The sequence below is a fragment of the Bufo bufo genome, chromosome 1 (genome assembly GCF_905171765.1).
Source record: "Bufo bufo chromosome 1, aBufBuf1.1, whole genome shotgun sequence".
NCBI classification, from domain to species: domain Eukaryota; kingdom Metazoa; phylum Chordata; class Amphibia; order Anura; family Bufonidae; genus Bufo; species Bufo bufo.
In genome coordinates, this window is record NC_053389.1 from 321,765,257 (window position 1) to 321,793,099 (window position 27,843).

A 27,843-nucleotide genomic window follows, 5' to 3' on the forward strand; every position below is an offset into this window, starting at 1 on the left:
AAGTCCAATCCAGAAATCATACAGAAATAACGTAGTCCAAATAATAACCTCTGTGGGAAAATGTCAGAGAAAAGCCAGACCAGGCTAAAGTTCATACAGAAGAGTCCGTGAAACCAGTTACCTAATGATGAGACAGTGAAGTATCCAAGGTCCGATCCGAGGCCACACACGGTGCAACTGTAGAGCAGAGACGAGGTTTCCAGAGGTATTCACTAGATGAAGACACACAGAGTTCATGCGTGGAACAAACTTAGTGAATCTGAACCAGCATACTCCCAGGTTGTAGCGACAACAGTGAGCACTGATCAGCTAGTGAGATCACCTTTTAAACACCTGCTGGCCAATCACAGAGTGCTGCTTGTCAGAACCTCATAGGTCATGCGATGATCCTACTCATTAGCACCTGTGCAGCAAATCCCTAATAAACGTTGAATTTGTGCACAGATGCTTTACCTGCCAGTGGCCAACGTAGCTCATTAGATGCACACACACTCGGCCGCCTCTTCCGTTGGTAATCACCCATCGGGCGTGCACGCAGACGCCCAACCTACTCGGCACGAGGACGCGCCAGCATGGATGCCGGAACGGAACCCGCAGGAGACACCGGAGACAGGACCGGCCGCGACGTATTGCCATCAGCCCGGCAAGTCTGCCTCCGAGATCCCCGCGGCCCTCCCCTCCGGCGCCCATGCGGACGCTCCACCGTATCTGCCCGCAAGGGAACCGGAACCGCAGACTCCCTTACAACTATCTAACACTAACTATCTGGAATATTTAATTGCGTTTTGGAATGTAATTTGAAAAAGCACAGCACAGTATTCAAGCTCCTCTCTCTCTCACATGAAACTCCACAAAATGGCTGCTGGGGAGTGTCTTACCATATTTTTCGCCCCATAAGACGCACTTTCCCCCCCCCCCAAAAATGGGGGGGAAATGCCCCTGCGTCTTATGGGGCAAATGCTGACATTTTAACATTGCATTAGGAAGGATGTACGGTACTATTAGGAGTTGGGGGGCATGTGTAATAACTTTTAATTGAATAAGAAATTTTATATTTGTATACTAGGGCGGCGGGGGGGGGGGGGATCTGTGGATAACATCCGTGGATGGCACAGTTAAGGGGTGGGGGTCTGTGGATGGCACTGTTATGTGCTGGGAGGGTCTATGGATGGCACTGTTATGGGGTGGGGGGGTCTGTGGATGGCATATATATAACAGTGCCATCCACAGATCCCCCATGTAACAGTGTCCGTCATCCACAGATCCCCCCATAACAGTGTCCGTCATCCACAGATCCCCCCATAACAGTGTCCATCATCCACAGATCCCCAGTAATAGTGCCATCCACAGACCACCATTAGTTCCAAACCCACCAAAAGCACACCTTTTGGTAAAAAATATTTTTTTTCTTATTTTCCTCCCCAAAAACCTAGGTGCGTCTTATGGGCCGGTGCGTCTTATAGGGCGAAAAATACGGTAATTTATATAGTGAAAGGGTAGGCAACTTTTCTATTGGTTGCTAGGGATGTTACTAAGCTGTGACAAAGCCTTCTCATTGGCCCACAAGCTAGAAGAAGGGAGGGATGATCACCTGATGTGTACTGTGCTAAAAAAAAATGAATATTCATCATTCTGAATATATAGCAATATATTCTAAATATTCGCGAATCCTCGAAGTGCCGATATTCGAGATACAAATTCGTAATACAAATATTCGCGCTCAACACTATTGGAGATGTTGGAATAGGGTGCAGTGCATTATGTTTTAATATATTCTTGTGATAATCAGGTATAGTGTAATTTTGTATATTTATCTGATTAAGTTTTGTATAGTAGCTGATTACATCCTTCCTATTAAAGGGGTTGTCTCATCTCAGACATTGGGGGCATATCGCTAGGATATACCCCCAATGTCTAATAGGTGGGACCCACACCTATACTTAGAGCGGCGCCCGCAAAGTGCCGGAGGGTGCACTGCACATGTACGGCCACCCTGCATTCATTCTTATGGGAGCGCAGAAAATAACTGCCATGCTCGGCTATTTTCAGAAGTCCCATTGAAATGAATAGGAAGTGTACCAAGTAAGTGCTGCCACCTCTCCATTCATTTCTATGGGGCTGACAGAAATAGCCAAGCCAGCACTCAGCTATTTTTAGAGCTCCCATAGGAATGAATGAAGGGCGAAGGCGCTTGTGTAGTTCGCCCTCCAGGACTTTGTGGGCTCCATTCTAAGTATAGGTGTGGGTCCCAATGAGGCCTAGTGATCCTAGTGATATGCCCCCAAGGTCTGAGATGGGACAACCCCTTTAAGTATTTATGGTTCAATAAGATCCCCTTTAAGTATTTAAACCTTCAAGGAGCTCTCCCGAGTACACATATATCCTCCAAAACATCCTGTCAGGTGGAGGAACTTGTTGGACTCAGCATTTCTAGAGGTTTTCTTGTGTATCCTTGTATGGATTTGTATAAAATTTCAACTTTTTAAAAAAAGATTCCAGAAAAGGAAAATGCAGATGGACGATGGACTGTGAGTATAAGAATACATTCTATGGGAAGTCTGCAGTAATATGTCGGATTGGTATGTTTGAGCATGGGGATGCTCTGATGTGGACTTGATTGATTATTAGTCAAACACCGCAGTTACCTTTTTATGTGAGTGGAAAAAAAGCAAAGACAATTTAGCTTTTGAAGTGATAGTACATGTTCTGTCTTCATACACGTTCACACATTATGCTGTCTGACATTTAGTATAAATCATTCCTGTCTTCCAAATAAGAGGACTGTTTTCTGTAGTCTAACTTGTTTATTGGTCAAAGGATTGTGAATTGGTAAAACTACAAGAATACAAATGGCTTGTGTAAGTAAAACATATAGAGTAGCATGTACAGTAATACATTGACAGAGAAAGCAGATGTCCAAAATGGCTGCCTATACATAGAACTGCATTTCTAGCTAACAGAAATAACTCCCTGACACTTATACCTAGCTAAACAGCTCTGCATAACATAATGTCCCTGAAACAAGGTAGCTCTCACTCACCAGATATATTTGCACAAAGATGGTGGAGTTTAAGAAAGAGAACTGCATGGAACAGCTCTGTTGATGTCCTGTAGTCTGTATGTAGACTGAAGACTGGGGCTTCTCCGTCCCAGAATGCCTTGCTCTACCCACAATGCCTAGCACTTCCCACAAAGCACTAATCTTTATTAACAAGAAAACAAGGTGCAATACATTTTTACCAACGCTAGATGTTGCCGTTACCTAACTAATAAGTACAGGAATACAGAAATTGCAGCAGAATGAATTAGAAATGAAATAGGCATGAACTGAATCTCTCTCTGCTGGAGGCAGAACACTCCCTGTCTGGCATCAACAGATGCCACCACTGGGTCTGGAAGGTGTTTTGGTACCATTCTTTGTTCATGGCTGTGTTTTTGGGCAAAATTGTGAGTGAGCCCACTCCCTTGGATGAGAAGCAACCCCACACATGAATGGTCTCAGGATGCTTTACTGTTGGCATGACACAGGACTGATGGTAGCGCTCACCTTTTCTTCTCCGGACAAGCCTTTTTCCAGATGCCCCAAACAATTGGAAAATTGGCTTCATCGGAGAATATGACTTTGCCCCAGTCCTCAGCAGTCCATTCACCATACTTTCTGCAGAAGATCAATCTGTCCCTGATGTTTTTTTTGGAGAGAAGTGGCTTCTTTGCTGCCCTTCTTGACACCAGGCCATCTTCCAAAAGTCTTTGCCTCACTGTGCGTGCAGATGCGCTCACACCTGCCTGCTGCCATTCCTGAGCAAGCTCTGCACTGGTGGCACTCCGATCCCGCAGCTGAATCCTCTTTAGGAGACGATCCTGGCGCTTGCTGGACTTTCTTGGACGCCCTGAAGCCTTCTTAACAAGAATTGAACCTCTTTCCTTGAAGTTCTTGATGATCCTATAAATTGTTGATTGAGGTGCAATCTTAGTAGCCACAATATCCTTGCCTGTGAAGCCATTTTTATGCAACGCAATGATGGCTGCACGCGTTTCTTTTCAGGTCACCATGGTTAACAATGGAAGAACAATAATTTCAAGCATCACCCTCCTTTTAACATGTCAAGTCTGCCATTTTAACCCAATCAGCCTGACATAATGATCTCCAGCCTTGTGCTCGTCGACATTCTCAGCCGAGTTAAAAAGACGATTACTGAAATGATCTCAGCAGATCCTTTAATGACAGCAATGAAATGCAGTGGAAAGTTTTTTTTGGGGATTAAGTTAATTTTCATGGCAAAGAAGGACTATGCAATTCATCTGATCACTCTTCATAACATTCTGGAGTATGTGCAAATTGCTATTATAAAAACTTAAGCAGCAACTTTTTCAATTTCCAATATTTATGTAATTCTCAAAACTTTTGGCCACGACTGTACACAGGCTATAGCACAAAAGAACAACATCCAGGTCGAGAACCTGTTGAAACTATGGGATTTGCATTGGTGGTCAGAAGTCACTGTATGTCGAGTAGATACTTCAGGTCGAATTACTTAATCTGCATCTTGGTCTACCAATTCGAATGTGTCGTCTCTGGTACTGCAAGACGTTGAACGGTACAGGAATGCAGGACCCTTAAACCATGTTGTGTCTTTAAGGTGGCTTGGTGCGACGAATCTAGTCGTGTGGTCTGCAGGATTATGCTGTGTAGGCACGTATTACCACTATTCAGGTTAAGTGGATCTCCTGATCCTTAGCACCCGATTGCAGACGTAGATGTAAAAACATCTGGTTTTGTTGCAGATATATCCTAGGACTACCTTGCTGTCCATGTAAAACTCGACTTCCAGGTTCATTCCAGAAGTTATAAGTTCAGCCAACTCCACTGCAAGCATAGCAGCGCAGAGTTACAGTCTGGGTATCGTGTGTTCGCGGAGTGGCGCCAGTTTGGTCCGGCTCATGACAAATCCTATATGGCATTGTTCTATGCTGTTTATGGTCTTTAGGTATGCTATGGCAGCAATTGCCTTGACTGAAGCATTGCAGAAGATATATAGTCTTTGCATCTTGACTTCAGTAGATGGCACGGAAGCAAATGGTCGTGCCACATGAAGGCTGGTCAAAGCTTCGAGAGACTTCTTCCGACCTGTCCACAGGTCCTTTTTCTCCATGGGAAGTGGATCATTCCAATCAGACGTCTCTGAAGTCCCTTAGCATCATTTTGCCTTGGATGGTAACAGGCGCTACGAATCCCAGAGGATCATATAAGCTATTTATGGTGGACCAAACTCTATGTGTGAAGGGCTTATCTTCCTTACTGATTTGGAAGGTGAATGTGTCTGCCTTTATATCCCAGAGAAAACCGAGGCTCCGCTACATAGGAAGGGAGTCGGTGCTAGTATCCAAGTCTTTTAGATCACATGAATGGTCTTGGGGTGTGAAGGCTTCCATTAACTCACAGCAGTTGGAGGCGATTTTGTGTAACCTCAAATTAGATAGCGCAAGTATTTCTTGAGCCCTTTTCAGGAGACTGCAGTCTCGTTCGTGGGTGTGGATTTCAAGCAGTCGTCCACGTAGAAATCTTTTTCCACAAAGGATCTGACATCTGACACATACTTTGCTTCACGCTGTCGGGCTGAATGTCTAAGATCGTAGATAGCGACTGCACGGAAAGGACTGTTTCCGAAGATGTGCACTCTCATTTGGTACTTTACAATGTCTTCATTGGGGTCGTTGTTGAGGTACCAGAAGAACCTCAAGTAATTTCTGTATTCTTCCTTGACGAGGAAGCAATGGAACATCTGTTGTATGTCGGCCATAAATGCTATGGAATCTCTGCGGAAGCAGAGAAGTACCTCTAGAAGTCTGTTGTTGAAGTCTGGACCACACAGTAAGACATCATTTAGCGAGACGCCTTCGCACCTGGCGCTCGAGTCGAATACTACTCATATCTGCCCTGGTTTTTTAGGATGATACACGCCGAATATGGGTAAGTAACAACACTCCTCAGAGTCTTGGAGCGCGGGTGCCATTTCTGCATGGTTGTTCTGGAATATTCTTTCCATGAAGGTAAAGAAATGTTCTTTCATCTCTGATGTCCTCTGAAATTTGTGCTTAAAGAAGATAAATCGACTGTAGACAAGTTCTTTGTTGTTAGTTAAGCGTTGTCTCCAGGGTTTAAACGGTAAAGGTGCGACCCAGCTTTTTAACTTGTCTTTTACTATTCCTTGATCCATGATATCCAAGAACAGCCTGTCTTCTATGGACACTGCGACCCTGTTGTCTTCTCTTGTCCTGTGGAAAACTGTGCACCCTAAGGCTACTTTCACACTAGCGGCAGGACGGATCCATGAGAGACATGGATAAGTGCCATTAATAGGGGAACCTATGATAGTGGTCTGGATACTGTTGTCCTTACTAGTCCCAAGGTCCGATTTGACAAGCATATCCCTGATATTTTTAGCCCTCTTATAGGACATTAATGGGAAAGACGTTAGGGAAATTGTTAGTAAGGATGTGCCAAAGTTTATACACAATCTTTTTGATGTCCATACTCTGGTGTGAGAATGTTGTAACGCACGGGATAAGTTTCTGAGTAGGTTTTTTAGTTAGTAATTTAGGCGTCAGCAGATTACCTCTTGGAATATCTGCTACTTTGTGAGAGTGTGTACAAAGGATATCGGAAAACCCCTCGCAATGAATTTTTGTGACATTTCATTCAATCTTGCTTCAACAATGGACGGATCCGAAACAATACGCTTAACTCTCATCAACTGTGATCATGGTAACAATCGAATGAGGCCTGGGGGATGAAAACAGTTAAACTTAAGTAAGCTATTTTTGTCCGTCGGTTTGGTGTATTGGTCGGTAGTGATAATATTGTCTCTTACCTTAAGATTAACATCCAGGAAAGAGATTTCCAACCGACTGAAGTTCAGAGAGAGAGAGAGATGGAGGAGACGCTGGAATTGATGGCCTGATGGAAGGCAAGAAGATCTTCCTGTGTACCCTGCCAAATGCAAAATACGTTGTCAATATATCGAACCCAACAACAAACATATTAATTGAAAATGGCATTGGAGTAGACAGCTTTTTCCTCAAAAAAGTTAATGTAAATGACAGCGAACGTGGGCGCTACATTACAACCCATCGCTGTGCCGGACGTTTGTGAATACAATTGGTCCTCAAATAAAAAATAATTACGTTTGAGGACAAAAGTCAAGAGGGACAAAATGAATTCTTGTTCGATTGGAGAGAATTCCGCCTGCTGTAATAGAGCAATTCTAACACACTCAATGCCTGCATCCCTGGGAATGTTAGTATACAGAATGGTTACATTCATAGTTACTAAAAAAGGATCATTTACCTCCTAAGTGTACCATTTGGATTTTCTTAAGAAAATCCGTAGTATCCTGGATGAAGGATTTTCCATTCTGGGCATAGGGTCTAAGGAGGTTGTCGAGCATTTTGGCTGCTGATTGGAACAGAGAGTCGCAACCTGAGACGATGGGCCTACCACGAGGGTTTTCCCTATTTTTGTGGACCTTAGGTAAAGTATAGATTATAGGTATGCGAGGATGTTGTGGAGTCAAATATTCTACCATCTTTGTAGTAAGAATTCCATTTTTATAAGCATTCCCTACAATCTCATATAATTCAATGAGGAACTCCCTGGTGGGATCATGATCTAAAGGTAGATAAGTCCCATGGTCCCTAAGTTGTCCCATAATCTCATTTTTATAATTAGAACGGTCCATTATTACAACCCCCGAGCCTTTATCGGCCGGCTTAATTACTATACTCCTGTCAGCAGATAGATTTTTTTAGGGCACATCGTTGTCCCTTAGATAAGTTGAATCTCACCTTTTTAGAAGATATCTTTTTATCAAGACTGTTCACATCATGTTGGACCTTCAAGATGTACTTCTCCACCATGTCATATTTCTTCGGTGGCATGTACTTGCTTGGTGGTCTGCATCCCTTGGTCCGTTCTTGAAATGGTGAAGATATAGGTTGTTGGTCGTTCATCGAGGAAGGTTTTTCAATGTCCAGATAGGCCCGTAATCTGATGGAGCGAAAAAAAGTGACATTTCTTTGTCCAATAAATAAGGATTGGTGAAACTAGTCATGACGAAGCCGAATCCTAAATTCAGGGCAGAAACTTCATTCGTCGAAAGCACTTTATTTGACAAATGAATGGTTAGATCCTCAGAATACCTGCTTAATTCCTGTATATTGATCTGGTCTGGATCGGTTCTCGTGATTGCGAATGGTAGTTCTGTCTGCCTCTTCCTATGCTTCTTCCCCGCCCTCCTTGGCGGCCTCTGCCTCTGTTTCTGGCAGTGCCTCTGTCTAAAAAATCTGCGTTGCTGGCACTTGATGAGCCCGAGGTTTTTACAGTGGCGGTGAATGAGGTGGGGTAGTTACAGGGAATCGTACGATAGACCTGGTTTGTCGTATAATCCTGGATATCTCTTTGAAATTTGGATTTTTTACGTTCTTCAAGATTACGTCTAAAGTGGTTATTCTTTTGGGTGAGACTCCCTCGGATCGATGTTGCTTCTTCCGTAGATACTTCCTGGAACAAATTTTGTTCCAGAGTTGTAATTTCCTCCTTTGTTTTCTTGATCTCTTTAGTAGCACTCTCCAAAGTTAAAAGAATAATGTCAAACGATGCTTTATTGAGTATTCTCTCGAATTGAAGACATAACTCTGGGTCTTCTGAAAAGAGAGTCGGTCGGAGATTACAGCGGAGGCCTCGTGGTATGATTTTCTTCTTATAATACTCCGCCAAGGTGACCATGTGTAGCTCCAAAAAAAAATTTCTGTAAGCTTTCTCTAGCGAGTTCACAGATACCCTCGGGTTGGTATTAGATAGGAACTCATTTGAAGCTGTGACAGAAGAGGTTATGCTTCTTGCGTCCTCCTCCGAGAACGAAAAGACTCCACTATTGTCACATTGCGTATTCAGGTTGAGGAACGACATTTAGGAAAAGCCAGAGATGGTGCACGTGGTACAGTGGTGGAGTAATCTTTAAAAACTTTAAAACTAATGGATCCCAGCACTCTTTCTGAAACTGGCAAAGGTGGGTGCACGTCCGGATTATGTTCTATAGCTCCACCTCAAGAACTGTAGATATCACACAAATTTTAGACAGCACTTCGTGATAATGATGATAGAAAGTGATAAGTGATAAATGATAGAAAGTGATAATTTATTTCATATTATTTCAGCCGGACACAGTGGTACATAGGTTGCTTGCAACGTTTCATGCTAACATACGCCCTTCATCAGGCTGACAAAACATAATACAAAAAAGGAGAAGTAGTAATTTGAAAATATTCCTAGAAATACTACTTTTACATGATTTTATCGTATAACTACTTTTACATGATTCAAATATACTAAAATAATATGGTCATAACAAAATCTGTTCACATAGACATAGTAGGTAGTACAGAACACAGTGGCATGTTGCGTACTATAAACATAGTGGCATATTTCATGGTATATGAACAATCCATATACATGGAGCCAAAATAAATACAAATATCCAAACGAGATAGGTGTAGCATGATAGTCAGATCAGATATGCGGTGGGAGCCGGAACTGTCCAGTAGCGGGTGGAGACATCCACCAAGCACGTTATACGGTCCACCATTTATGACTTCAAGCACCCTATGCGCTGTATATGAGTGACCTACTGTTTATTATGGATATATAATACAATGCAAGTATTGTGCGATGTTTGTTTTTGTTCCATTGTTCCAAACGAAGCGATGGTCCTTTGAGAATTGGTGATGGTCCTTCGAATGATACATAACCATACATTAATATACTGTATATGGCTATTCTGTCATCTTCCAGTCATTCTACAATTCTGTTTACTTCCTTCTACATACGAAAGATCCCTCTTTTTTGATGCCCTTACTTTGCCATCTCCCAAGATGGCTGCTGTTAGATCATTTTGGCTTTGCGCATGCGCAATTAGGTGAGACTGGTGTCTTCTGTTCTATTTTCGTATAGGTGCTGCACTAATGCTTTTTCTCTGCTCAGCGCCCGCTTATTGTGGCCATTTAGTTAATCAGTCAATCAGTACCTTGTATACTACTCTTTCCGGTTCTGTGTAATAGAACTGGACGGCACGATCATGTGACGTGCGTGTCATACACCAAATTTACATGTATGCCGTCTGATTGGCTTATTAAGCTAATCTAATGGAAAGGAATCCCTCCTGTTTCGTTTCAATGGACCGGACGGCGTGGTCATGTGACGTGCGCATCACACCCCTAGTTTGTAGACACGCCCTCCTTACGCTTATCAAGATAACTTAACAGGATGTGAGCCTTCCTGCATCCTAAGCCTCACTTTGGAATAGCCCCGCCCTCCTGGGCCGACATGTGATGTTCGGCCTCCAATGAGCAACCCCTGAACGGTATTTAACATGGCTTTCTGCAATCTTAGTTAGCTCCGGCAACATCTAACCTGTGGTCCTGCTAGTGGTGAGTGTTCCTATGATTTCTACAAGAGGGCAATTCCTACCAGAGGGCATCTTCTAGTACATCACTCCTCTTTATAGCTACAATGTCTTTCCACTGTTCTTTAAGCTCCCTTCCACTGTTGTCTCTTTCACCTGTTTAGGTGATTATTTATTTCAGCCTGTTCTCAGTGATTTAGCATGATACTCGGATCAAATCTCCGATGGCTCCCACTGCATATCTGATCTGACTATCATGCTACACCTATCTCGTTTGGATATTTGTATTTTTTTTGGCTCCATGTATATGGATTGTTCATATACCATGAAATATGCCACTATGTTTATAGTACGCAACATGCCACTGTGTTCTGTACTACCTACTATGTCTATGTGAACAGATTTTGTTATGACCATATTATTTTAGTATATATGAATCATGTAAAAGTAGTATTTCTAGGAATATTTTCTAATTACTACTTCTCCTTTTTTGTATTATGTTTTGTCAGCCTGATGAAGGGCGTATGTTAGCCCAAAACGTTGCAAGCAACCTATGTACCACTGTGTCCGGCTGAAATAATATGAAATAAATCATCACTATCACGGAGTGCTGTCTAAAATTTGTGTGATATCTACGGTTCTTGAGGTGGAGCTATAGAACATAATCCGGACGTGCACCCACCTTTGCCAGTTTCAGAAAGAGTGCTGGAGTCCATTAGTTTTAAACCCATTATAGTCAATGGGGACGGAGCGGCAGTCCGGCGGCATGGCGAAATAGCGGCAGGACGGATCTGACAGGGTGAACAGCCTGTCGGATCCATCCTGCCGCTAGTGTGAAAGTACCCTAAGTGATTTTGATCACCATCGCAGGCGTGGTCTTCACAGGAGGGATCCATGAAAGGACAAGGCACAAGAGCGCTGTGTGGCAATTCTTTTATCAGGAAACTACTGAGACATGACTGGAATAGGGAAGGACATCCATTTTCAAGTGTTTTAGTGAGCATACTGTTGACTGAGGTCGGCTTGTGTGCTCCTCCTAGACAGACGTCTCCTATGATGACTCATCCTAGGTCAAGTTTCTGGGCGTGGAGTGTTCTGGGAACCGTTAATCTGTCCTCTAGCTTTATGAACTCGTAGTATGTCTGTTCCAAGGAGTAAGACTATCGGGGCTTCTGGGTCCAGTTCCGGTATCAGGTGAGCTATAATCCTCAGGTGGGGGTGGTATGCCGCTACCTCTGGTGTAGGTATCTCAGACCGATTGTCAGGAATATGGATGCACTCCAGTATGGTTGGCAGTGACAAGCAGGTCTGGCCATCTATGGACTCTACCTTGTATCTAGAGTTGAGCGAACACCTGGATGTTCGGGTTCGAGAAGTTCGGCCGAACTTCCCGGAAATGTTCGGGTTCGGGATCCGAACCCGACCCGAACTTCGTCCCGAACCCGAACCCCATTGAAGTCAATGGGGACCCGAACTTTTCGGCACTAAAAAGGCTGTAAAACAGCCCAGGAAAGAGCTAGAGGGCTGCAAAAGGCAGCAACATGTAGGTAAATCCCCTGCAAACAAATGTGGATAGGGAAATGAATTAAAATAAAAATAAAAAAAATTAAAATTAACCAATATCAATTGGACAGAGGTCCCATAGCAGAGAATCTGGCTTCACGTCAGCAGAGAATCAGTCTCTTCATGCCATAGCAGAGAATCTGGCTTCATGTCAGCAGAGAATCAGTCTTCATGTCATAGCAGAGAATCAGGCTTCACGTCACCCACCACTGGAACAGGCCACTGTCACATATTTAGGCCCAGGCACCCAGGCAGAGGAGAGAGGTCCCGTAACAGAGAATCTGGCTTCATGTCAGCACAGAATCAGTCTTCATGTCATAGCAGAGAATCAGGCTTCACGTCACCCACCACTGGAACAGGCCACTGTCACATATTTAGGCCCAGGCACCCAGGCAGAGGAGAGAGGTCCCGTAACAGAGAATCTGGCTTCATGTCAGCAGAGAATCAGTCTTCATGTCATAGCAGAGAATCAGGCTTCACGTCACCCACCACTGGAACAGGCCACTGTCACATATTTAGACCCCGGCACCCAGACAGAGGAGAGGTTCATTCAACTTTGGGTTGCCCCGCAATATAATGGTAAAATGAAAATAAAAATAGGATTGAATGAGGAAGTGCCCTGGAGTACAATAATATATTGTTAAGGGGAGGTAGTTAATGTCTAATCTGCACAAGGGATGGACAGGTCCTGTGGGATCCATGCCTGGTTCATTTTTATGAACGTCAGCTTGTCCACATTGGCTGTAGCCACGCACCAGTGATGGGCCCGAGCTGCGTTGGGTGCCAGCCCGCTGTGAACCTGCTTCATCCTCATCATCCTCGTCCTCCTCGTCCTCCAGTAGTGGGCCCTGTCTGGCCACATTTGTACCTGGCCTCTGCTGTTGCAAAAAACCTCCCTCTGAGTCACTTCGAAGAGACTGGCCTGAAAGTGCTAAAAATGACCCCTCTTCCTCCTGGGCCACCTCCTCTTCCATCATCGCCCTAAGTGTTTTCTCAAGGAGACATAGAAGTGGTATAGTAACGCTGATAACGGCGTCATCGCCATTGGCCATGTTGGTGGAGTACTCGAAACAGCGCAACAGGGCACACAGGTCTCGCATGGAGGCCCAGTCATTGGTGGTGAAGTGGGGCTGATCTGCAGTGCGACTGACCCGTGCGTGCTGCAGCTGAAACTCCACTATGGCCTGCTGCTGCTCGCACAGTCTGTCCAGCATGTGCAAGGTGGAGTTCCACCTGGTGGGCACGTCGCATATGAGGCGGTGAGCGGGAAGGCCAAAGTTACGCTGTAGCGCAGACAGGCGAGCAGCGGCAGGGTGTGAACGCCGGAAGCGCGAACAGACGGCCCGCACTTTATGCAGCAGCTCTGACATGTCGGGGTAGTTGTGAATGAACTTCTGCACCACCAAATTCAGCACATGCGCCAGGCAAGGGATGTGCGTCAAACCGGCTAGTCCCAGAGCTGCAACGAGATTTCGCCCATTATCGCACACCACCAGGCCGGGCTTGAGGCTCACCGGCAGCAACCACTCGTCGGTCTGTTGTTCTATACCCCGCCACAACTCCTGTGCGGTGTGGGGCCTGTCCCCCAAACATATGAGTTTCAGAATGGCCTGCTGACGTTTACCCCGGGCTGTGCTGAAGTTGGTGGTGAAGGTGTGTGGCTGACTGGATGAGCAGGTGGAAGAAGAGGAGGAGGAAGCTGAGTAGGAGGAGGAGGAGACAGGAGGCAAAGAATGTTGCCCTGCGATCCTTGGCGGCGGAAGGACGTGCGCCAAACAGCTCTCCGCCTGGGGCCCAGCCGCCACTACATTTACCCAGTGTGCAGTTAGGGAGATATAGCGTCCCTGGCCGTGCTTACTGGTCCACGTATCTGTGGTTAGGTGGACCTTGCCACAGATGGCGTTGCACAGTGCACACTTGATTTTATCGGATAATTGGTTGTGCAGGGAAGGCACGGCTCTCTTGGAGAATTAGTGCCGGCTGGGAACAACATACTGTGGGACAGCAAGCGACATGAGCTGTTTGAAGCTGTGTGTGTCCACCAGCCTAAATGACAGCATTTCATAGGCCAGTAGTTTAGAAATGCTGGCATTCAGGGCCAGGGATCGAGGGTGGCTAGGTGGGAATTTACGCTTTCTCTCAAATGTTTGTGAGATGGAGAGCTGAACGCTGCCATGTGACATGGTTGAGATGCTTGGTGACGCAGGTGGTGGTGGTGTTGGTGGTACATCCCATGTTTGCTGGGCGGCAAGTGCCAACGTCCCTCCAGAGGCGGAGGAAGAGGCCGAGGCGGCGGCAGCAGCAGAAGAGGTAGCAGGGGGAGCCTGAGTGACTTCCTTGTTTTTAAGCTGTTTACTCCACTGCAGGTTGTGCTAAGGTTCAGAACGTTAATGCCTCGCTTCAGGCTCTGATGGCACAGCGTGCAAACCACTCGGGTCTTGTCGTCAGCACATTGTTTGAAGAAGTGCCATGCCAGGGAACTCCTTGAAGCTGCCTTTGGGGTGCTCAGTCCCAGATGGCGGCGGTCAGTAGCAGGCAGAGTCTCTTGGCGGCGGGTGTTCTGATTTTGCCCACTGCTCCCTCTTTTGCTACTCTGTTGGCTCGGTCTCACCACTTCCTCTTCCTCTGAACTGTGAAAGTCAGTGGCATGACCTTCATTCCATGTGGGGTCTAGGACCTCATCGTCCCCTGCATCGTCTTCCACCCAGTCTTGATCCCTGACCTCCTGTTCAGTCTGCACATTGCAGAAAGACGCAGCAGTTGGCACCTGTGTTTTGTCATCATCAGAGACGTGCTGAGGTGGTATTCCCATGTCCTCATCATCAGGAAACATAAGTGGTTGTGCGTTAGTGCATTTTATCTCTTCCACCCCTGGGGAAGGGCTAGGTGGATGCCCTTGGGAAACCCTGGCAGCAGAGTCTTCAAACAGCATAACAGAGACTGCTGCATAACTTGAGGCTCAGACAGTTTCCCTGATATGCATGGGGGTGATGTGACAGACTGATGGGCTTGGTTTTCATGCGCCATCTGTGCGCTTTCTGCAGAAGACTGGGTGGGAGATAATGTGAACGTGCTGGATGCACTGTCGGCCACCCAATTGACTAATGCCTGTACCTGCTCAGGCCTTACCATCCTTAGAACGGCATTGGGCCCCACCAAATATGGCTGTAAATTCTGGCGGCTACTGGGACCTGAGGTAGTTGGTACACTAGGACGTGTGGCTGTGGCAGAATGGCCACGTCCTCTCCCAGCACCAGAGGGTCCACTAACACCACCACGACCATGTCCACGTCCGCGTCCCTTACTAGATGTTTTCCTCATTGTTACCGTTCACCACAATAAGAAAAATATTATTCGGGCCAATGTATTGAATTAAAATTCAGGCCTTTTTTTACAGACACCTAACACTATCTGGCTATCTATTTAGGTACCGTATTACACTAATACAGGCACACCAGTAATGACAGATTTAGCTGAATATAAATGTGAGGCCTATTTTTTAGGCGCTGTGTGACAGGTATACGTTTAATCACAGAATTAGACTTGTATCTGCACTGTAGCGTGTGTGTTAAGTTTTTCAGAATGACCCTATCAGCACCTTGAATCTAATATACCCTTTTAGGGATAGATTTAAAGTAGGCCTGATACAGCAGAAACCACTAATTTTGAGAATTGCAAATTTGGGAATTGTTTTTCAACCCAGAACAAAAACTGTGCTTTGACGTTCACTAAAAATAACTGGACCAGCTAAAACAGTACAGATTTGGATGAATATAAATGTCAGGCCTATTTTTTAGGCGCTGGGTGACAGGCTCAACTTGCCCCTGATGTAGTATATGGCCAAAAAATAACCACACTATTGATGGTTAAATGCACTTGATGAAAGCTTGACCCTGATGTAGGATATAGCAAAAAATAACCACACTATTTATGGTTAAATGCACTTGGGTGACACAGGCTCTGCCTGCACCTGATGTAGTATATGGCCAAAAAATAACCACACTATTGATGGTTAAATGCACTTGATGAAAGCTTGACCCTGATGTAGGATATAGCAAAAAATAACCACACTATTGATGGTTAAATGCACTTGGGTGACACTGGCTCAGCCTGCACCTGATGTAGTATATGGCCAAAAAATAACCACACTATTGATGGTTAAATGCACTTGATGAAAGCTTGACCCTGATGTAGGATATAGCAAAAAATAACCACACTATTGATGGTTAAATGCACTTGGTGGTAGCTTGTGCTGGCGCACCACAAGCCATAAAATGGCCGCCGATCACCCCAGAAAAAAGTGACTGAAAAATGCTCTGGGCAGCCTAAAAACACTGAGCAATTGAATAGAAGCAGTTCAATGATCCACAGCTGTAGATCGATCACTGAATGAAGTCTTTTGGAGGAGTTAATCTGCCTAATCTCGCCCTAACGTCGCAGCTGCAACCTCTCCCTACGCTTGTATCAGCAGAGTGACGTGCAGCGCTACGTGACCCAAGCTTATATAGAGGCTGGGTCACATGCTGCACTGGCCAATCACAGCCATGCCAATAGTAGGCATGGCTGTGATGGCCTCTTGGGGCAAGTAGTATGACGCTTGTTGATTGGCTGCTTTGCAGCCTTTCAAAAAGTGCCAAGAAAGCGCCGAACAGCGAACCCGAACCCGGACTTTTACGAAAATGTTCGGGTTCGGGTCCGTGTCACGGACACCCCAAAATTCGTTACGAACCCGAACTATACAGTTCGGGTTCGCTCATCCCTACTTGTATCCAGTTGCCTTCCTCCCCGCCGTCTCAATGGTACCTGCACATGTCCTTAAGGAGTAGGGATAACTGGGCCCTATGATGTTGAAGGTGTCGAAGGTGTCGATTTAGCTAAAGACCTGTTGGTTTGATCATCTAAAATTGCATATACCTTGATCGCCTTATCACGGTGACCGCCCGGATAAACTCTGACAAGGCAGATTTTTGAGCAGGACTTTCCTCCTGCGAGTCCTAGACAGATCTCAGTACAGTGAGAAGTGACTACTGCGGTGTCTACGTCAGTGTCTATCTGCTTCCCGTCATGCTCCTCTGCTTGGAGTGATACCTGAGTGGGTGGTCCAGGGTGTAAAGCCGTGTTGTGTTCTGTGTTACTGCATTCTGTGCATGTCACACTGACCTTACAATTCATAGCGAAGTACAATGTTGTAGCGCAGCACCGGAAGCAGATGTCGTTTTCTTTGAGGAATTCTTTGCGGTCCTCTAAAGACTTCTCCCTGAAGGCTCTGCATTTTAGTAGAGGATGTGGTTTCTTGTGCAGGGAGCATTCTTTGGTAACATCATTGAGTTTGTTCTCTTCTTGAGAAGACTTAAACGGCCTGTAAGTAGAACCTCCGGAGGCAACGTTAGTTTTGTGGACTGCCACTGGTGTTTTATGAGGTTTAACACCAGGGGTAGTGGAACATGACAATGTAAAGTTAAAACTGGGATCATTCCTAATCCTTGCCTGTTCAGCGACAAAGTCTACAAACACCACGAAGGGAGGGGGGGAATGGTACATATGAACCCATTTATAATGGTAACGATGCGTTATCCACTTCTATTGTAGATTATAAGGGAGTTTTTGGAAAATCGGATTGACACCTCTGGCAGTGTCCAGGAATGCTAGCCCTGGCAAATCTCCTTCTGCCTGAGAAACCTGTACCTCTATTAACAAGTTGCTGAGTTTCCTGAGCTTCTAGTAACCTCTACCCACTATTCTGGGAAAAGTATCAATTGTTTTATATAAAGCATTTTCTATAGCTTCTATTGACCCATAACACTCATCAAGTCTTTCCCACACCATGTTTAGGCCTTTGTCCGTATAGTATATGTTAATGTCTCTGATTCTTTTGGCGTGTTTAGCAGACTCGCTTCCAATCCACTTTACCAAGAGATCTAACTCCATACTATAGGAATGCCCTGTAGTTCTCCGGGTGATCGGTGAACTTTATAAGTCCTTTGGTAATCAGATCCTGTTTAGCAAAGAACTTAGCGAAGTCCATAGCGGCCTAGTTAGCGCCAATACTACCCGGTGTGTTGTTGTTATGCTGCATGTGTGGTGTATCACTATACCTTTTACGGGTTTATAGCTTAGGGAAGTCTGTATAATACCGTTCTGATGCGAAGGGTGTCCCTTTAAGTCTAAGCGAAGGTTGTAACTTTTGTTCTGTAGGGCGGTAGTTGTGGTCAGCATCGATTTGTCACATACCGTCCTGCTTGAGGTACTGTAGTTCAAAGTGGGATCTTTGACACTCTGTATAAGCGGGCTGATATCATATTTGTCATTTGTCCTGGGATGCAGATGGACATATTCTGAGACGCGCTGTGCTGGATCTTGTTCATCTAGGTCTGGCCCAAGTATGTACTTGGCTGTGTTTCTCGGATTCTGGAAACTCCAAGGCTTCTAGGAACTCTGCTTTGGCCACTGCGGCTGCTGCTTCTTTCTCTGCGGTAAGTTTTTGCAGTGACGCTTCCAGGCATACTCTCTCTTCTTCCAATAATGCTTTTATTTTTCCAGTAACGCTCTCTATTTTTCCTTTGACGCTTGCAGGCATGCTCTCTCTTCTTCCAGTAATGCTCTCTTTTTCCTTTGATGCTCTTTCCTTCTTTAGTTGCATCTCTTGTGCAGCAAAGGAAGACCTTACTTTTGCAGCTTCAGCTTCTGCTCGGGGCGAGATCAGCCTTTTCTCTTGTTGAGGACTTGCTAGAGCAGCTTGCTCATTATCTGGTCCTGTATGATGATGCCTGGCTAGTGGACATTGTGTGCCTGTTTGCTGGCTGCTTAATTTAAAAACAAAGGATAGAGATACAGAGCTGAAGACCAGACTACGCTCTAACAAGTCCACAATCCAGTTCTGCAGTCCAGATCTAACAATCACAAAATAGAAATAGTACTCTGTTGTAGTGGTGGCTCACTCCCTATTATCTATGGTATGGTGCTACCAACCCAATGGAGAGAACACCCTACCTCTCAGAAAGAGGAGAAAGCTAAAATAAAGATGTGTTGGGCGAGCACTCTAACATCAAAACACACATTTATTATATAAATATAATGATATCAGACACTATAAAATCAATATAAAATCAAATAAATCGCAATATCCACAAAGGGGGCAACTGCTGTACGCCACCATGAGAGTCCGTAATGAAATAAAGATCTCTTTACCATACAAGCGCATATATTGCTCTTTGTTTCCTTATGAAGACTGGAAAATTGATGTTGTGTCGACAAAAATAATCGCAAATAATGCAGGTAATGTTGTTACTTTCGGGTAAGTTCTGATCCAATCCGAAGGGTAATAGCATCAATAATGATCGTGTATGATTTAGTCAAATTGTGACAGATGGTAGTATCGGCTATTCAGCCGCTTACCTCCTTCCTTCAGGAGTTGTTCTTGGCGTCTCCGCTGGTTTAACGAGGGGCGAGCGGTGCGGGAAAGCTCCGGCGTCTCGCGTCGCACTCCTCGAATAGGTGTTGTCAAGATCTGTGTTAACAAACTCTCGCGGGATCACACTTACGGGACTTCTCATCCGGAACTAACGTCTCTAGTATGTAGAGTCAAAGCCCAGTTTTTCGAATTCTTTTATGATGATGTCTGCATGGTCATGCGACTGGAGGTATTTCGACAGGTGTGCAACGTTATCAGACGCGTTTCGGGATATGTCACTACCCCTTCCTCAGTGGTTACGCTGCACCTGTCTGCGTCCATCTTATATGCTAGGTAAAGATGGAGTCAATACATGGAAGCTGGATCCGAAATTTAGAATTGGATGTTTACGATTTTTAATAGAAAATTCCTTGCGGTTTATTTGCGGTTTATTTGCGGTTTATTTATTGCAGTTTTTCTTCTTTTATATACTTTCTGGATCGAATAATGTAGTTCACAATATCAGTAATAGATATCAGAGCCTGTTCAGAGTTAGGTTTCTACAATATCTGTCTTTAGTATGGTTCTTCTTTCATGCGTTTTCTTTGCGTTTTTTTGCGATTTTTCTTTGTTTATTGCAATATCCATTTCTTTTTTTCTTTTTTATATTGTATAAAAACACTAGATTAAAATGTTATTCAAATATGTGGGAAATTCAAGTTGATTTCAACATCAACACAGAACATGGTGGAAAATCAATATTATATTATATCCTGATTAACAAGTGGGTAAATAGATCGAATCATTCAGATATTACAATCGATAACATTACATACACTTGAGGGTGAATTCAGAGATGGGACTCGGCCTTAAATTTGCCCCCACTGAAAAGGTTGATAAATTTTCAACATACACTGCTCAAAAAAATAAAGGGAACACAAAAATAACACATCCTAGATCTGAATTAATTAAATATTCTTCTGAAATACTTTGTTCTTTACATAGTTGAATGTGCTGACAACAAAATCACACAAAAATAAAAAAATGGAAATCAAATTTTTTAACCCATGGAGGTCTGGATTTGGAGTCACACTCAAAATTAAAGTGGAAAAACACACTACAGGCTGATCCAACTTTGATGTAATGTCCTTAAAACAAGTCAAAATGAGGCTCAGTAGTGTGTGTGGCCTCCACGTTCCTGTATGACCTCCCTACAACGCCTGTGCATGCTCCTGATGAGGTGGCGGACGGTCTCCTGAGGGATCTCCTCCCAGACCTGGACTAAAGCATCTGCCAACTCCTGGACAGTCTGTGGTGCAACGTGACGTTGGTGGATAGAGCGAGACATGATGTCCCAGATGTGCTCAGTTGGATTCAGGTCTGGGGAACGGGCGGGCCAGTCCATAGCATCAATGCCTTCGTCTTGCAGGAACTGCTGACACACTCCAGCCACATGAGGTCTAGCATTGTCTTGCATTAGGAGGAACCCAGGGCTAACCGCACCAGCATATGGTCTCACAAGGGGTCTGAGGATCTCATCTCGGTACCTAATGGCAGTCAGGCTACCTCTGGCGAGCACATGGAGGGCTGTGCGGCCCTCCAAAGAAATGCCACCTCACACCATTACTGACCCAATGCCAAACCGGTCATGCTGGAGGATGTTGCAGGCAGCAGAACGTTCTCCACGGCGTCTCCAGACTCTGTCACGTCTGTCACATGTGCTCAGTGTGAACCTGCTTTCATCTGTGAAGAGCACAGGGCGCCAGTGGCGAATTTGCCAATCTTGGTGTTCTCTGACAAATGCCAAACGTCCTGCACGGTGTTGGGCTGTAAGCACAACCCCCACCTGTGGACATCGGGCCCTCATATCACCCTCATGAAGTCTGTTTCTGACCGTTTAAGCAGACACATGCACATTTGTGGCCTGCTGGAGGTCATTTTGCAGGGCTCTGGCAGTGCTCCTCCTTTTCCTCCGTGCACAAAGGCGGAGGTAGCGGTCCTGCTGCTGGGTTGTTGCCCTCATACGGCCTCCTCCACGTCTCCTGATGTACTGGCCTGTCTCCTGGTAGCGCCTCCATGCTCTGGACACTACGCTGACAGACACAGCAAACCTTCTTGTCACAACTCGCATTGATGTGCCATCCTGGATAAGCTGCACTACCTGAGCCACTTGTGTGGGTTGTAGACTCCGTCTCATGCTACCACTAGAGTGAAAGCACCGCCAGCATTCAAGAGTGACCAAAACATCAGCCAGGAAGCATAGGAACTGAGAAGTGGTCTGTGGTTACCACTTGCAGAACCACTCCTTTATTGGGGGTGTCTTGCTAATTGCCTATAATTTCCACCTGTTGTCTATCCCATTTGCACAACAGCATGTGAAATTGATTGTCACTCAGTGTTGCTTCCTAAGTGGACAGTTTGATTTCACAGAAGTGTGACTGACTTGGAGTTACATTGTGTTGTTTAAGTGTTCCCTTTATTTTTTTGAGCAGTGTATATAGGGATACAAAAATTTATCAGAGGTATCTGTTTAAAGAAATACTTCTTGAAAAACCCTATAACAAGAGATGGGGTGAATGGGAATAGCCCCTTGAAAAATCCTACACTAAAAAATCCTGTGTCAAAAAATCCTCTATTAAAAAATAAATCAACTATGTTCCCAAGAAATGAGATAAGCCGAAAAATGGCAACCTTTCAAAAAAATGTGGAGGAAGACATAAGGAAAATGAAAGCCAGACCCCCTTATCGAGATAATCTAACAAAACAAGAACTTTCCGCATTAAAACAACTACAAAAAAAAAATCAATTATTATACGCCCCGCAGATAAGGGAGGTGCGGTGGTTATATTAGATACAATAAAGTACAATAACGAATGTCTAAGGCAACTTGCGGATAGTAAAACATACTTAAGGTTGAAAAATGACCCCCTCAACAGATTCGATCAAGATCTGAAAGAATATTGCAAGAGAGGCTTAGAACAAAAAATAATTATCAAAACAGGAATTCGAATTCATCTTGGGCACACAGAGGAGACTTCCAGTCTTCTACTGTCTGCCCAAGATCCATAAGGACTTGGAAAATCCTCCCGGTCGACCGATTGTGTCGGGAATCAAATCGATTACATCCAACTTGTCTAGATATATAGACACACAATTACAACTAATAGTGAAAAAAACTAGTTCATACATTAAAGATACGACCCATATCATTCAGGTCCTCGAGAATCTAGAAAGTCAACCGGAGTGGATTATGGGGACCCTAGACTTTCAATCCCTCTATACAGTGATTGACCAACAACAGGGGATATTGGCGGTGAGACAACAAATGGAAAGAGAGGGAACAATTGAGGATATACACGTCGACTTTATTATAGATGGTATAGATTACATCCTGAATCACAATTATTTTTATTTTGAGGATGTCTATTACCTACAGAAATGCGGAACTGCCATGGGGACCAGATTCGCCCCCAGCTATGATAATCTATTCTTGGCAGAATGGGAACATAACCATATCGGGCCAAGACTGGGGACAGATCTGGCCCTATGGCGCCGCTATATTGACAACGTGATTTTTATTTGGAAGGGTGATAGGGAAAATTTAGATCTTTTCCTGAGGGAGATTAATGGGAATCATTTGAACTTGGTGTTCACCTCCACTGTCAAGGAAGAGACTGAATTCCTTGATCTAATAATAAAGAAACAGAACAATAGGTTTATATGCAACACATTTTATAAACCAACAACTAGGAACAGTTTTATTCAATATTCTAGCTGCCACCTCCCAAGATGGTTGAGTAACATCCCAGCCGGCCAGTTCCATAGAATCAGGAGGAACTGTACGGAGGACCATCTTTTTGAGGAGGAGGCGGCTAGAATGAGAGAACTGTTCCTAGTGAAGGAATATCCGGATGAGATAGTGGGGGAGGCCTTAGAAAAGGTCAGAAAATTAGACAGACAGACCTTTTTTGATAATCAGATGGTAGAGAGGAAGAAAAAATCCCAAACAACTAATGAGATCAATAGTAGGATTATCCTTCCTTTTAATGATGACTATAGAAAAGTACAAAAAATAGTAAGAACACACTGGCATCACATATTGAATGATAAAGTGATAGGTTATCTTCTACCTACAACTCCGCAGGTCACATTTACCAAGGCACCCAATCTGGGCATCAAAATAGCTCCCTCTGTCAAATCCAAAAATAAGAAGAAAACCCTTTTGGGTACCTGGATGGATCTAAAGGGATTTTTCAAATGTGGGAAATGTATGGCGTGCAAAACCAATAGTAAACCTCGTAAGACCACAACAGTCTCTTCCACACAAAATGCATCTGTTTGGCAGATCAAGGACTGTCTTACATGTAATTCTACCGGCGTTGTCTACCTGATCCAGTGTCCATGCAATAGACAGTATATTGGTAGGACCAAACGGCTATTAAAGACGAGATTGGCTGAACACATAGCTAACATTAGAAAAGGCTATGAGAAACACTCTCTGTCTAAACACTACAAAGAGGTCCATAACAGCGACCCAACCAATCTCACTTTCATGTCACTGGAAAAGGTACACCAGCACTGGAGAGGAGGGAACTTTATTAAACAGATGTCTAGGATGGAATCCCGACGGATATATGAATTTGGGACCCTGCTACCAGCAGGGTTGAACTCGGAGTTGGAGCTCTTCGTCTTTTTGTAGGTGGGTGCCCCCGGTCCGATGGGGGGGGTCGCATGTCTGGCCGTTTATCGGCACTGCGACGCCCCCTCGGCCTGGGGCCCCCATCCTTTCACTGTCAAGTCCCATCTCTGAATTCACCCTCAAGTGTATGTAATGTTATCATCAATTGTAATATCTGAATGATTCGATCTATTTACCCACTTGTCAATCAGGATATGATATAATATTGATTCTCCACCATGTTCTGTGTTGATGTCGAAATCAACTTGAATTGCCCACATATTTGAATAACATTTTAATCTAGTGTTTTTATACAATATAAAAAAGAAATGGATATTGCAATAAACAAAGAAAAATCGCAAAAAAACGCAAAGAAAACGCATGAAAGAAGAACCATACTAAAGACAGATATTGTAGAAACCTAACTCTGAACAGGCTCTGATATCTATTACTGATATTGTGAACTACAGTATTCGATCCAGAAAGTATATAAAAGAAGAAAAACTGCAATAAATAAACCGCAAATAAACCGCAAGGAATTTTCTATAAAAAATCGTAAACATCCAATTCTAAATTTCGGATCCGGCTTCCATGTATTGACTCCATCTTTACCTAGCATATAAGATGGACGCAGACAGGTGCAGCGTAACCACTGAGGAAGGGGTAGTGACATATCCCGAAATGTGTCTAGTAACGTCGCACACCTGTCGAAATACCTCCAGTCGCATGGCCATGCAGACATCATCATAAAAGAATTTGAAAAACTGGGCTTTGACTCTACATACTAGAGACGTTAGTTCCGGATGAGACAGAAGTCCCGTAAGTGTGATCCCGCGAGAGTTTGTTAACACAGATCTTGACAACACCTATTCGAGGAGTGCGACGCGAGACGCCAGAGCTTTCACGCACCGCTCGCCCCTCGTTAAACCAGCTGAGACGCCAAGAACAACTCCTGAAGGAAGGAGGTAAGCGGCTGAATAGCCGATACTACCATCTGTCACAATTTGACTAAATCATACACGATCATTATTGATGCTATTACCCTTCGGATTGGATCAGAATTTACCCGAAAGTAACAACATTACCTGCATTATTTGCGATTATTTTTGTCGACACAACATCAATTTTCCAGGCTTCATAAGGAAACAAAGAGCAATATATGCGCTTGTATGGTAAAGAGATCTTTATTTCATTACGGACTCTCATGGTGGCGTACAGCAGTTGCCCCCTTTGTGGATATTGCGATTTATTTGATTTTATATTGATTTTATAGTGTCTGATATCATTATATTTATATAATAAATGTGTGTTTTGATGTTAGAGTGCTCGCCCAACACAAAATTGAAATAACTAGAGTGTTGAACTTCCAGTAATCACCCCTATCTAAAGTGTGGTTAAGCGCTCATGCACACGACTAAATGTATTTTGCCGGATCAGCAAAAAGAATGGGTGACGTCTGTGTGCATTCTGTATTTCATGGAACGGAACAGCTGGCCCTAATAGAACAGTCCTATCCTTATCCGTAATGCAGACAATAATAGGACATGTTCTTTTTTTTTTGCTGCATGGACACACGAACATACAGAAACGGAATGCACGCGGAGTAACTTCTGTTTTTTTTTGTGAACCCATTGAAAAGAATCCAATAAAAAAGAAGCAATCCAGCGCAATATGTAGATTGTTCAGCGGTACTTTATTTCATCGATTAAAAATTACATCCAGTTTGACAAATCCTCGTCTACCGGTTTCGGGCTATTGTGATGTCTGCCCTTACTCATGACATGCTCTTTCTTGCATTGAAAAGAATGGTTCCTCATATGGTCTGCAAAAAAAACGGACATGGAAAGAAAATACGTTTGTGTGCAAGAGCCCTAAAAGTCTGTTTGGTAATGTGCGTTTGTCCCATCACTCCATACTGGATACAGTCCTGACAGGTTTTAAATCCGTCATCCGTTGTAGAATTCTCAATGGAGCCTATCCAATCCTATCTATAAGAGTCCCTCTAGGATAAATTTCAGCACCTTGTTCTCCAAAACTCTTGTTTTGTCAGTGAAATGGTGTTTACTGTTTAGTTACAGCTCCATTTGGAGAATAGGAAGAATAGGACATAAAACACTGTGGAACCCATTGAGAACAATCCCACACTGCTTTTATGTTCTACTCGCAGAATAAAAAGCTGTGTAATACATATCATAATACAACTTCACAGAGAATCTTGAGCAGTGAGAGAATTACATTTCACTTGACAGCTAACTGAAAGCTTTTTATCAGGTAAACTATCTGCCCCATACAGAAAAGTTCCCCACATTTACTAATGTGAGGTCACTAAATTTTAGCATAAAATGCCCCAAAAAGTGGCACAATTTGACACATCTAAGTTTACAGTAAAAGTCGGCGCCTAGCTCTAAAAAGGCAGTGGACTGCTGGAAAGGGTGCGTGCACCATATTTAACATCCAGCCTGAGCCCCTGTTATGAATCTGGTGCAGGTCTAGACACCCGGTTTACACCTTCTAAAGGATTGGTGAATCCGCCTCAGTGTTGTTTTCATATTTGCACTGCTGAATCTATTTCTGCATACAATTTCCAGAAGATAATTTCCCTAACAATTTAATAAAAAATGCAATGGAACAGTGGCAATTTCTTACTAATGTAACTTTACCGCTGGGACAACACAATAGTGCATTTGGGCCTGTTTGAAATTAAAACATAATGGTAAAGAATTGTTTCTCATTTCTATTATTACACAATAAAATGAGACAATTGAAAGTAGAAATATAAAGGCCAAACATGAATCTTTCTTTGCAGCCCTAGAATATTGTGGAGCTTGTAAAAATGCATAGTTGGATCGTTAAAGAGGTTCTATCATTTAAGTAAGTAGCATTTATCATGTAGAGAAAGTTAATACAAGCCACTTACTAATGTATTCTGATTGTCCATATTGCCTCCTTTGCTGGCTGGATTCTTTTTTCCATCACATTATACACTGCTTATATACAGGGGTTACGACCACCCTGCAGTCCAGCAGCAGTGGTCGTGCTTGCACACTATAGGAAAAAGCACCTATAGTGTGCAAGTGCGGCCATCACTGCTGGATTGCAGGGTGATGGAAAAATGAATGACACCAGCAAAGGAGGCAATATGGACAATCACAATACATTAGTAAGTGCCTTGTATTCATTTTCTCTACATGATAAATGCTATTTGCTGAAGTGAGACAATCCCTTTAAAGGGGTTATCCCACAATGTTTTTTCAAAATCTTTTTTACTTCCAATATCTGGAGGACTTCTGTCTTCCCTTCCTGTGGGCAGCAGCAGCTTTCTGCAGGCAGAACCAAAGATTCCACTATAGCACTATTGTATGTAATGCCCCCAACCCCAGTTTCCTTCTCCACTTTCTAGAAAGTGATATAGCTCTACACCTCTATGAATTTAGGGTGTCTGGGCTGCTTCACTATGAGATCACACTGAATGCAACAAAATGGGGTCCATAATTCTAGCCATATGATAAACAGCAGGGGGCACTGCCAGTGAGGAAAATGTAATATACATAGGAAACTTTACTATATTTTTATTGTATGTGTATTGCAATAATGTCTCATTTGAAATACCCTATTCACTGTATATATTAATACATTTTGTTTTATAACCCCTTTAAGCCAGTTTTGGTGTAACTGGCCTCTAATACATCTAACGTGTATTCGATTTTTGCCCAAGGAAGACGTCAGGAAAAGAAAGAATTGGCATATTGAAA

At 43.8% G+C, this 27,843-nt stretch overlaps 1 long non-coding RNA gene across 1 annotated transcript in view; it reads right to left on the reverse strand.

The window, feature by feature from the left end:
• Window positions 1-97: 97 nt before the first annotated feature.
• Window positions 98-27,843, reverse strand: part of LOC120986991 — a 30,841-nt gene continuing 3,095 nt past the window's right edge. The window contains exons 2-4 of the long non-coding RNA XR_005775866.1: window positions 26,998-27,003; window positions 16,123-16,127; window positions 98-212 (exon numbers count right to left, since the gene is read on the reverse strand). This is a non-coding gene — a long non-coding RNA (uncharacterized LOC120986991). The remainder of the gene's footprint in view (window positions 213-16,122; window positions 16,128-26,997; window positions 27,004-27,843) is intronic.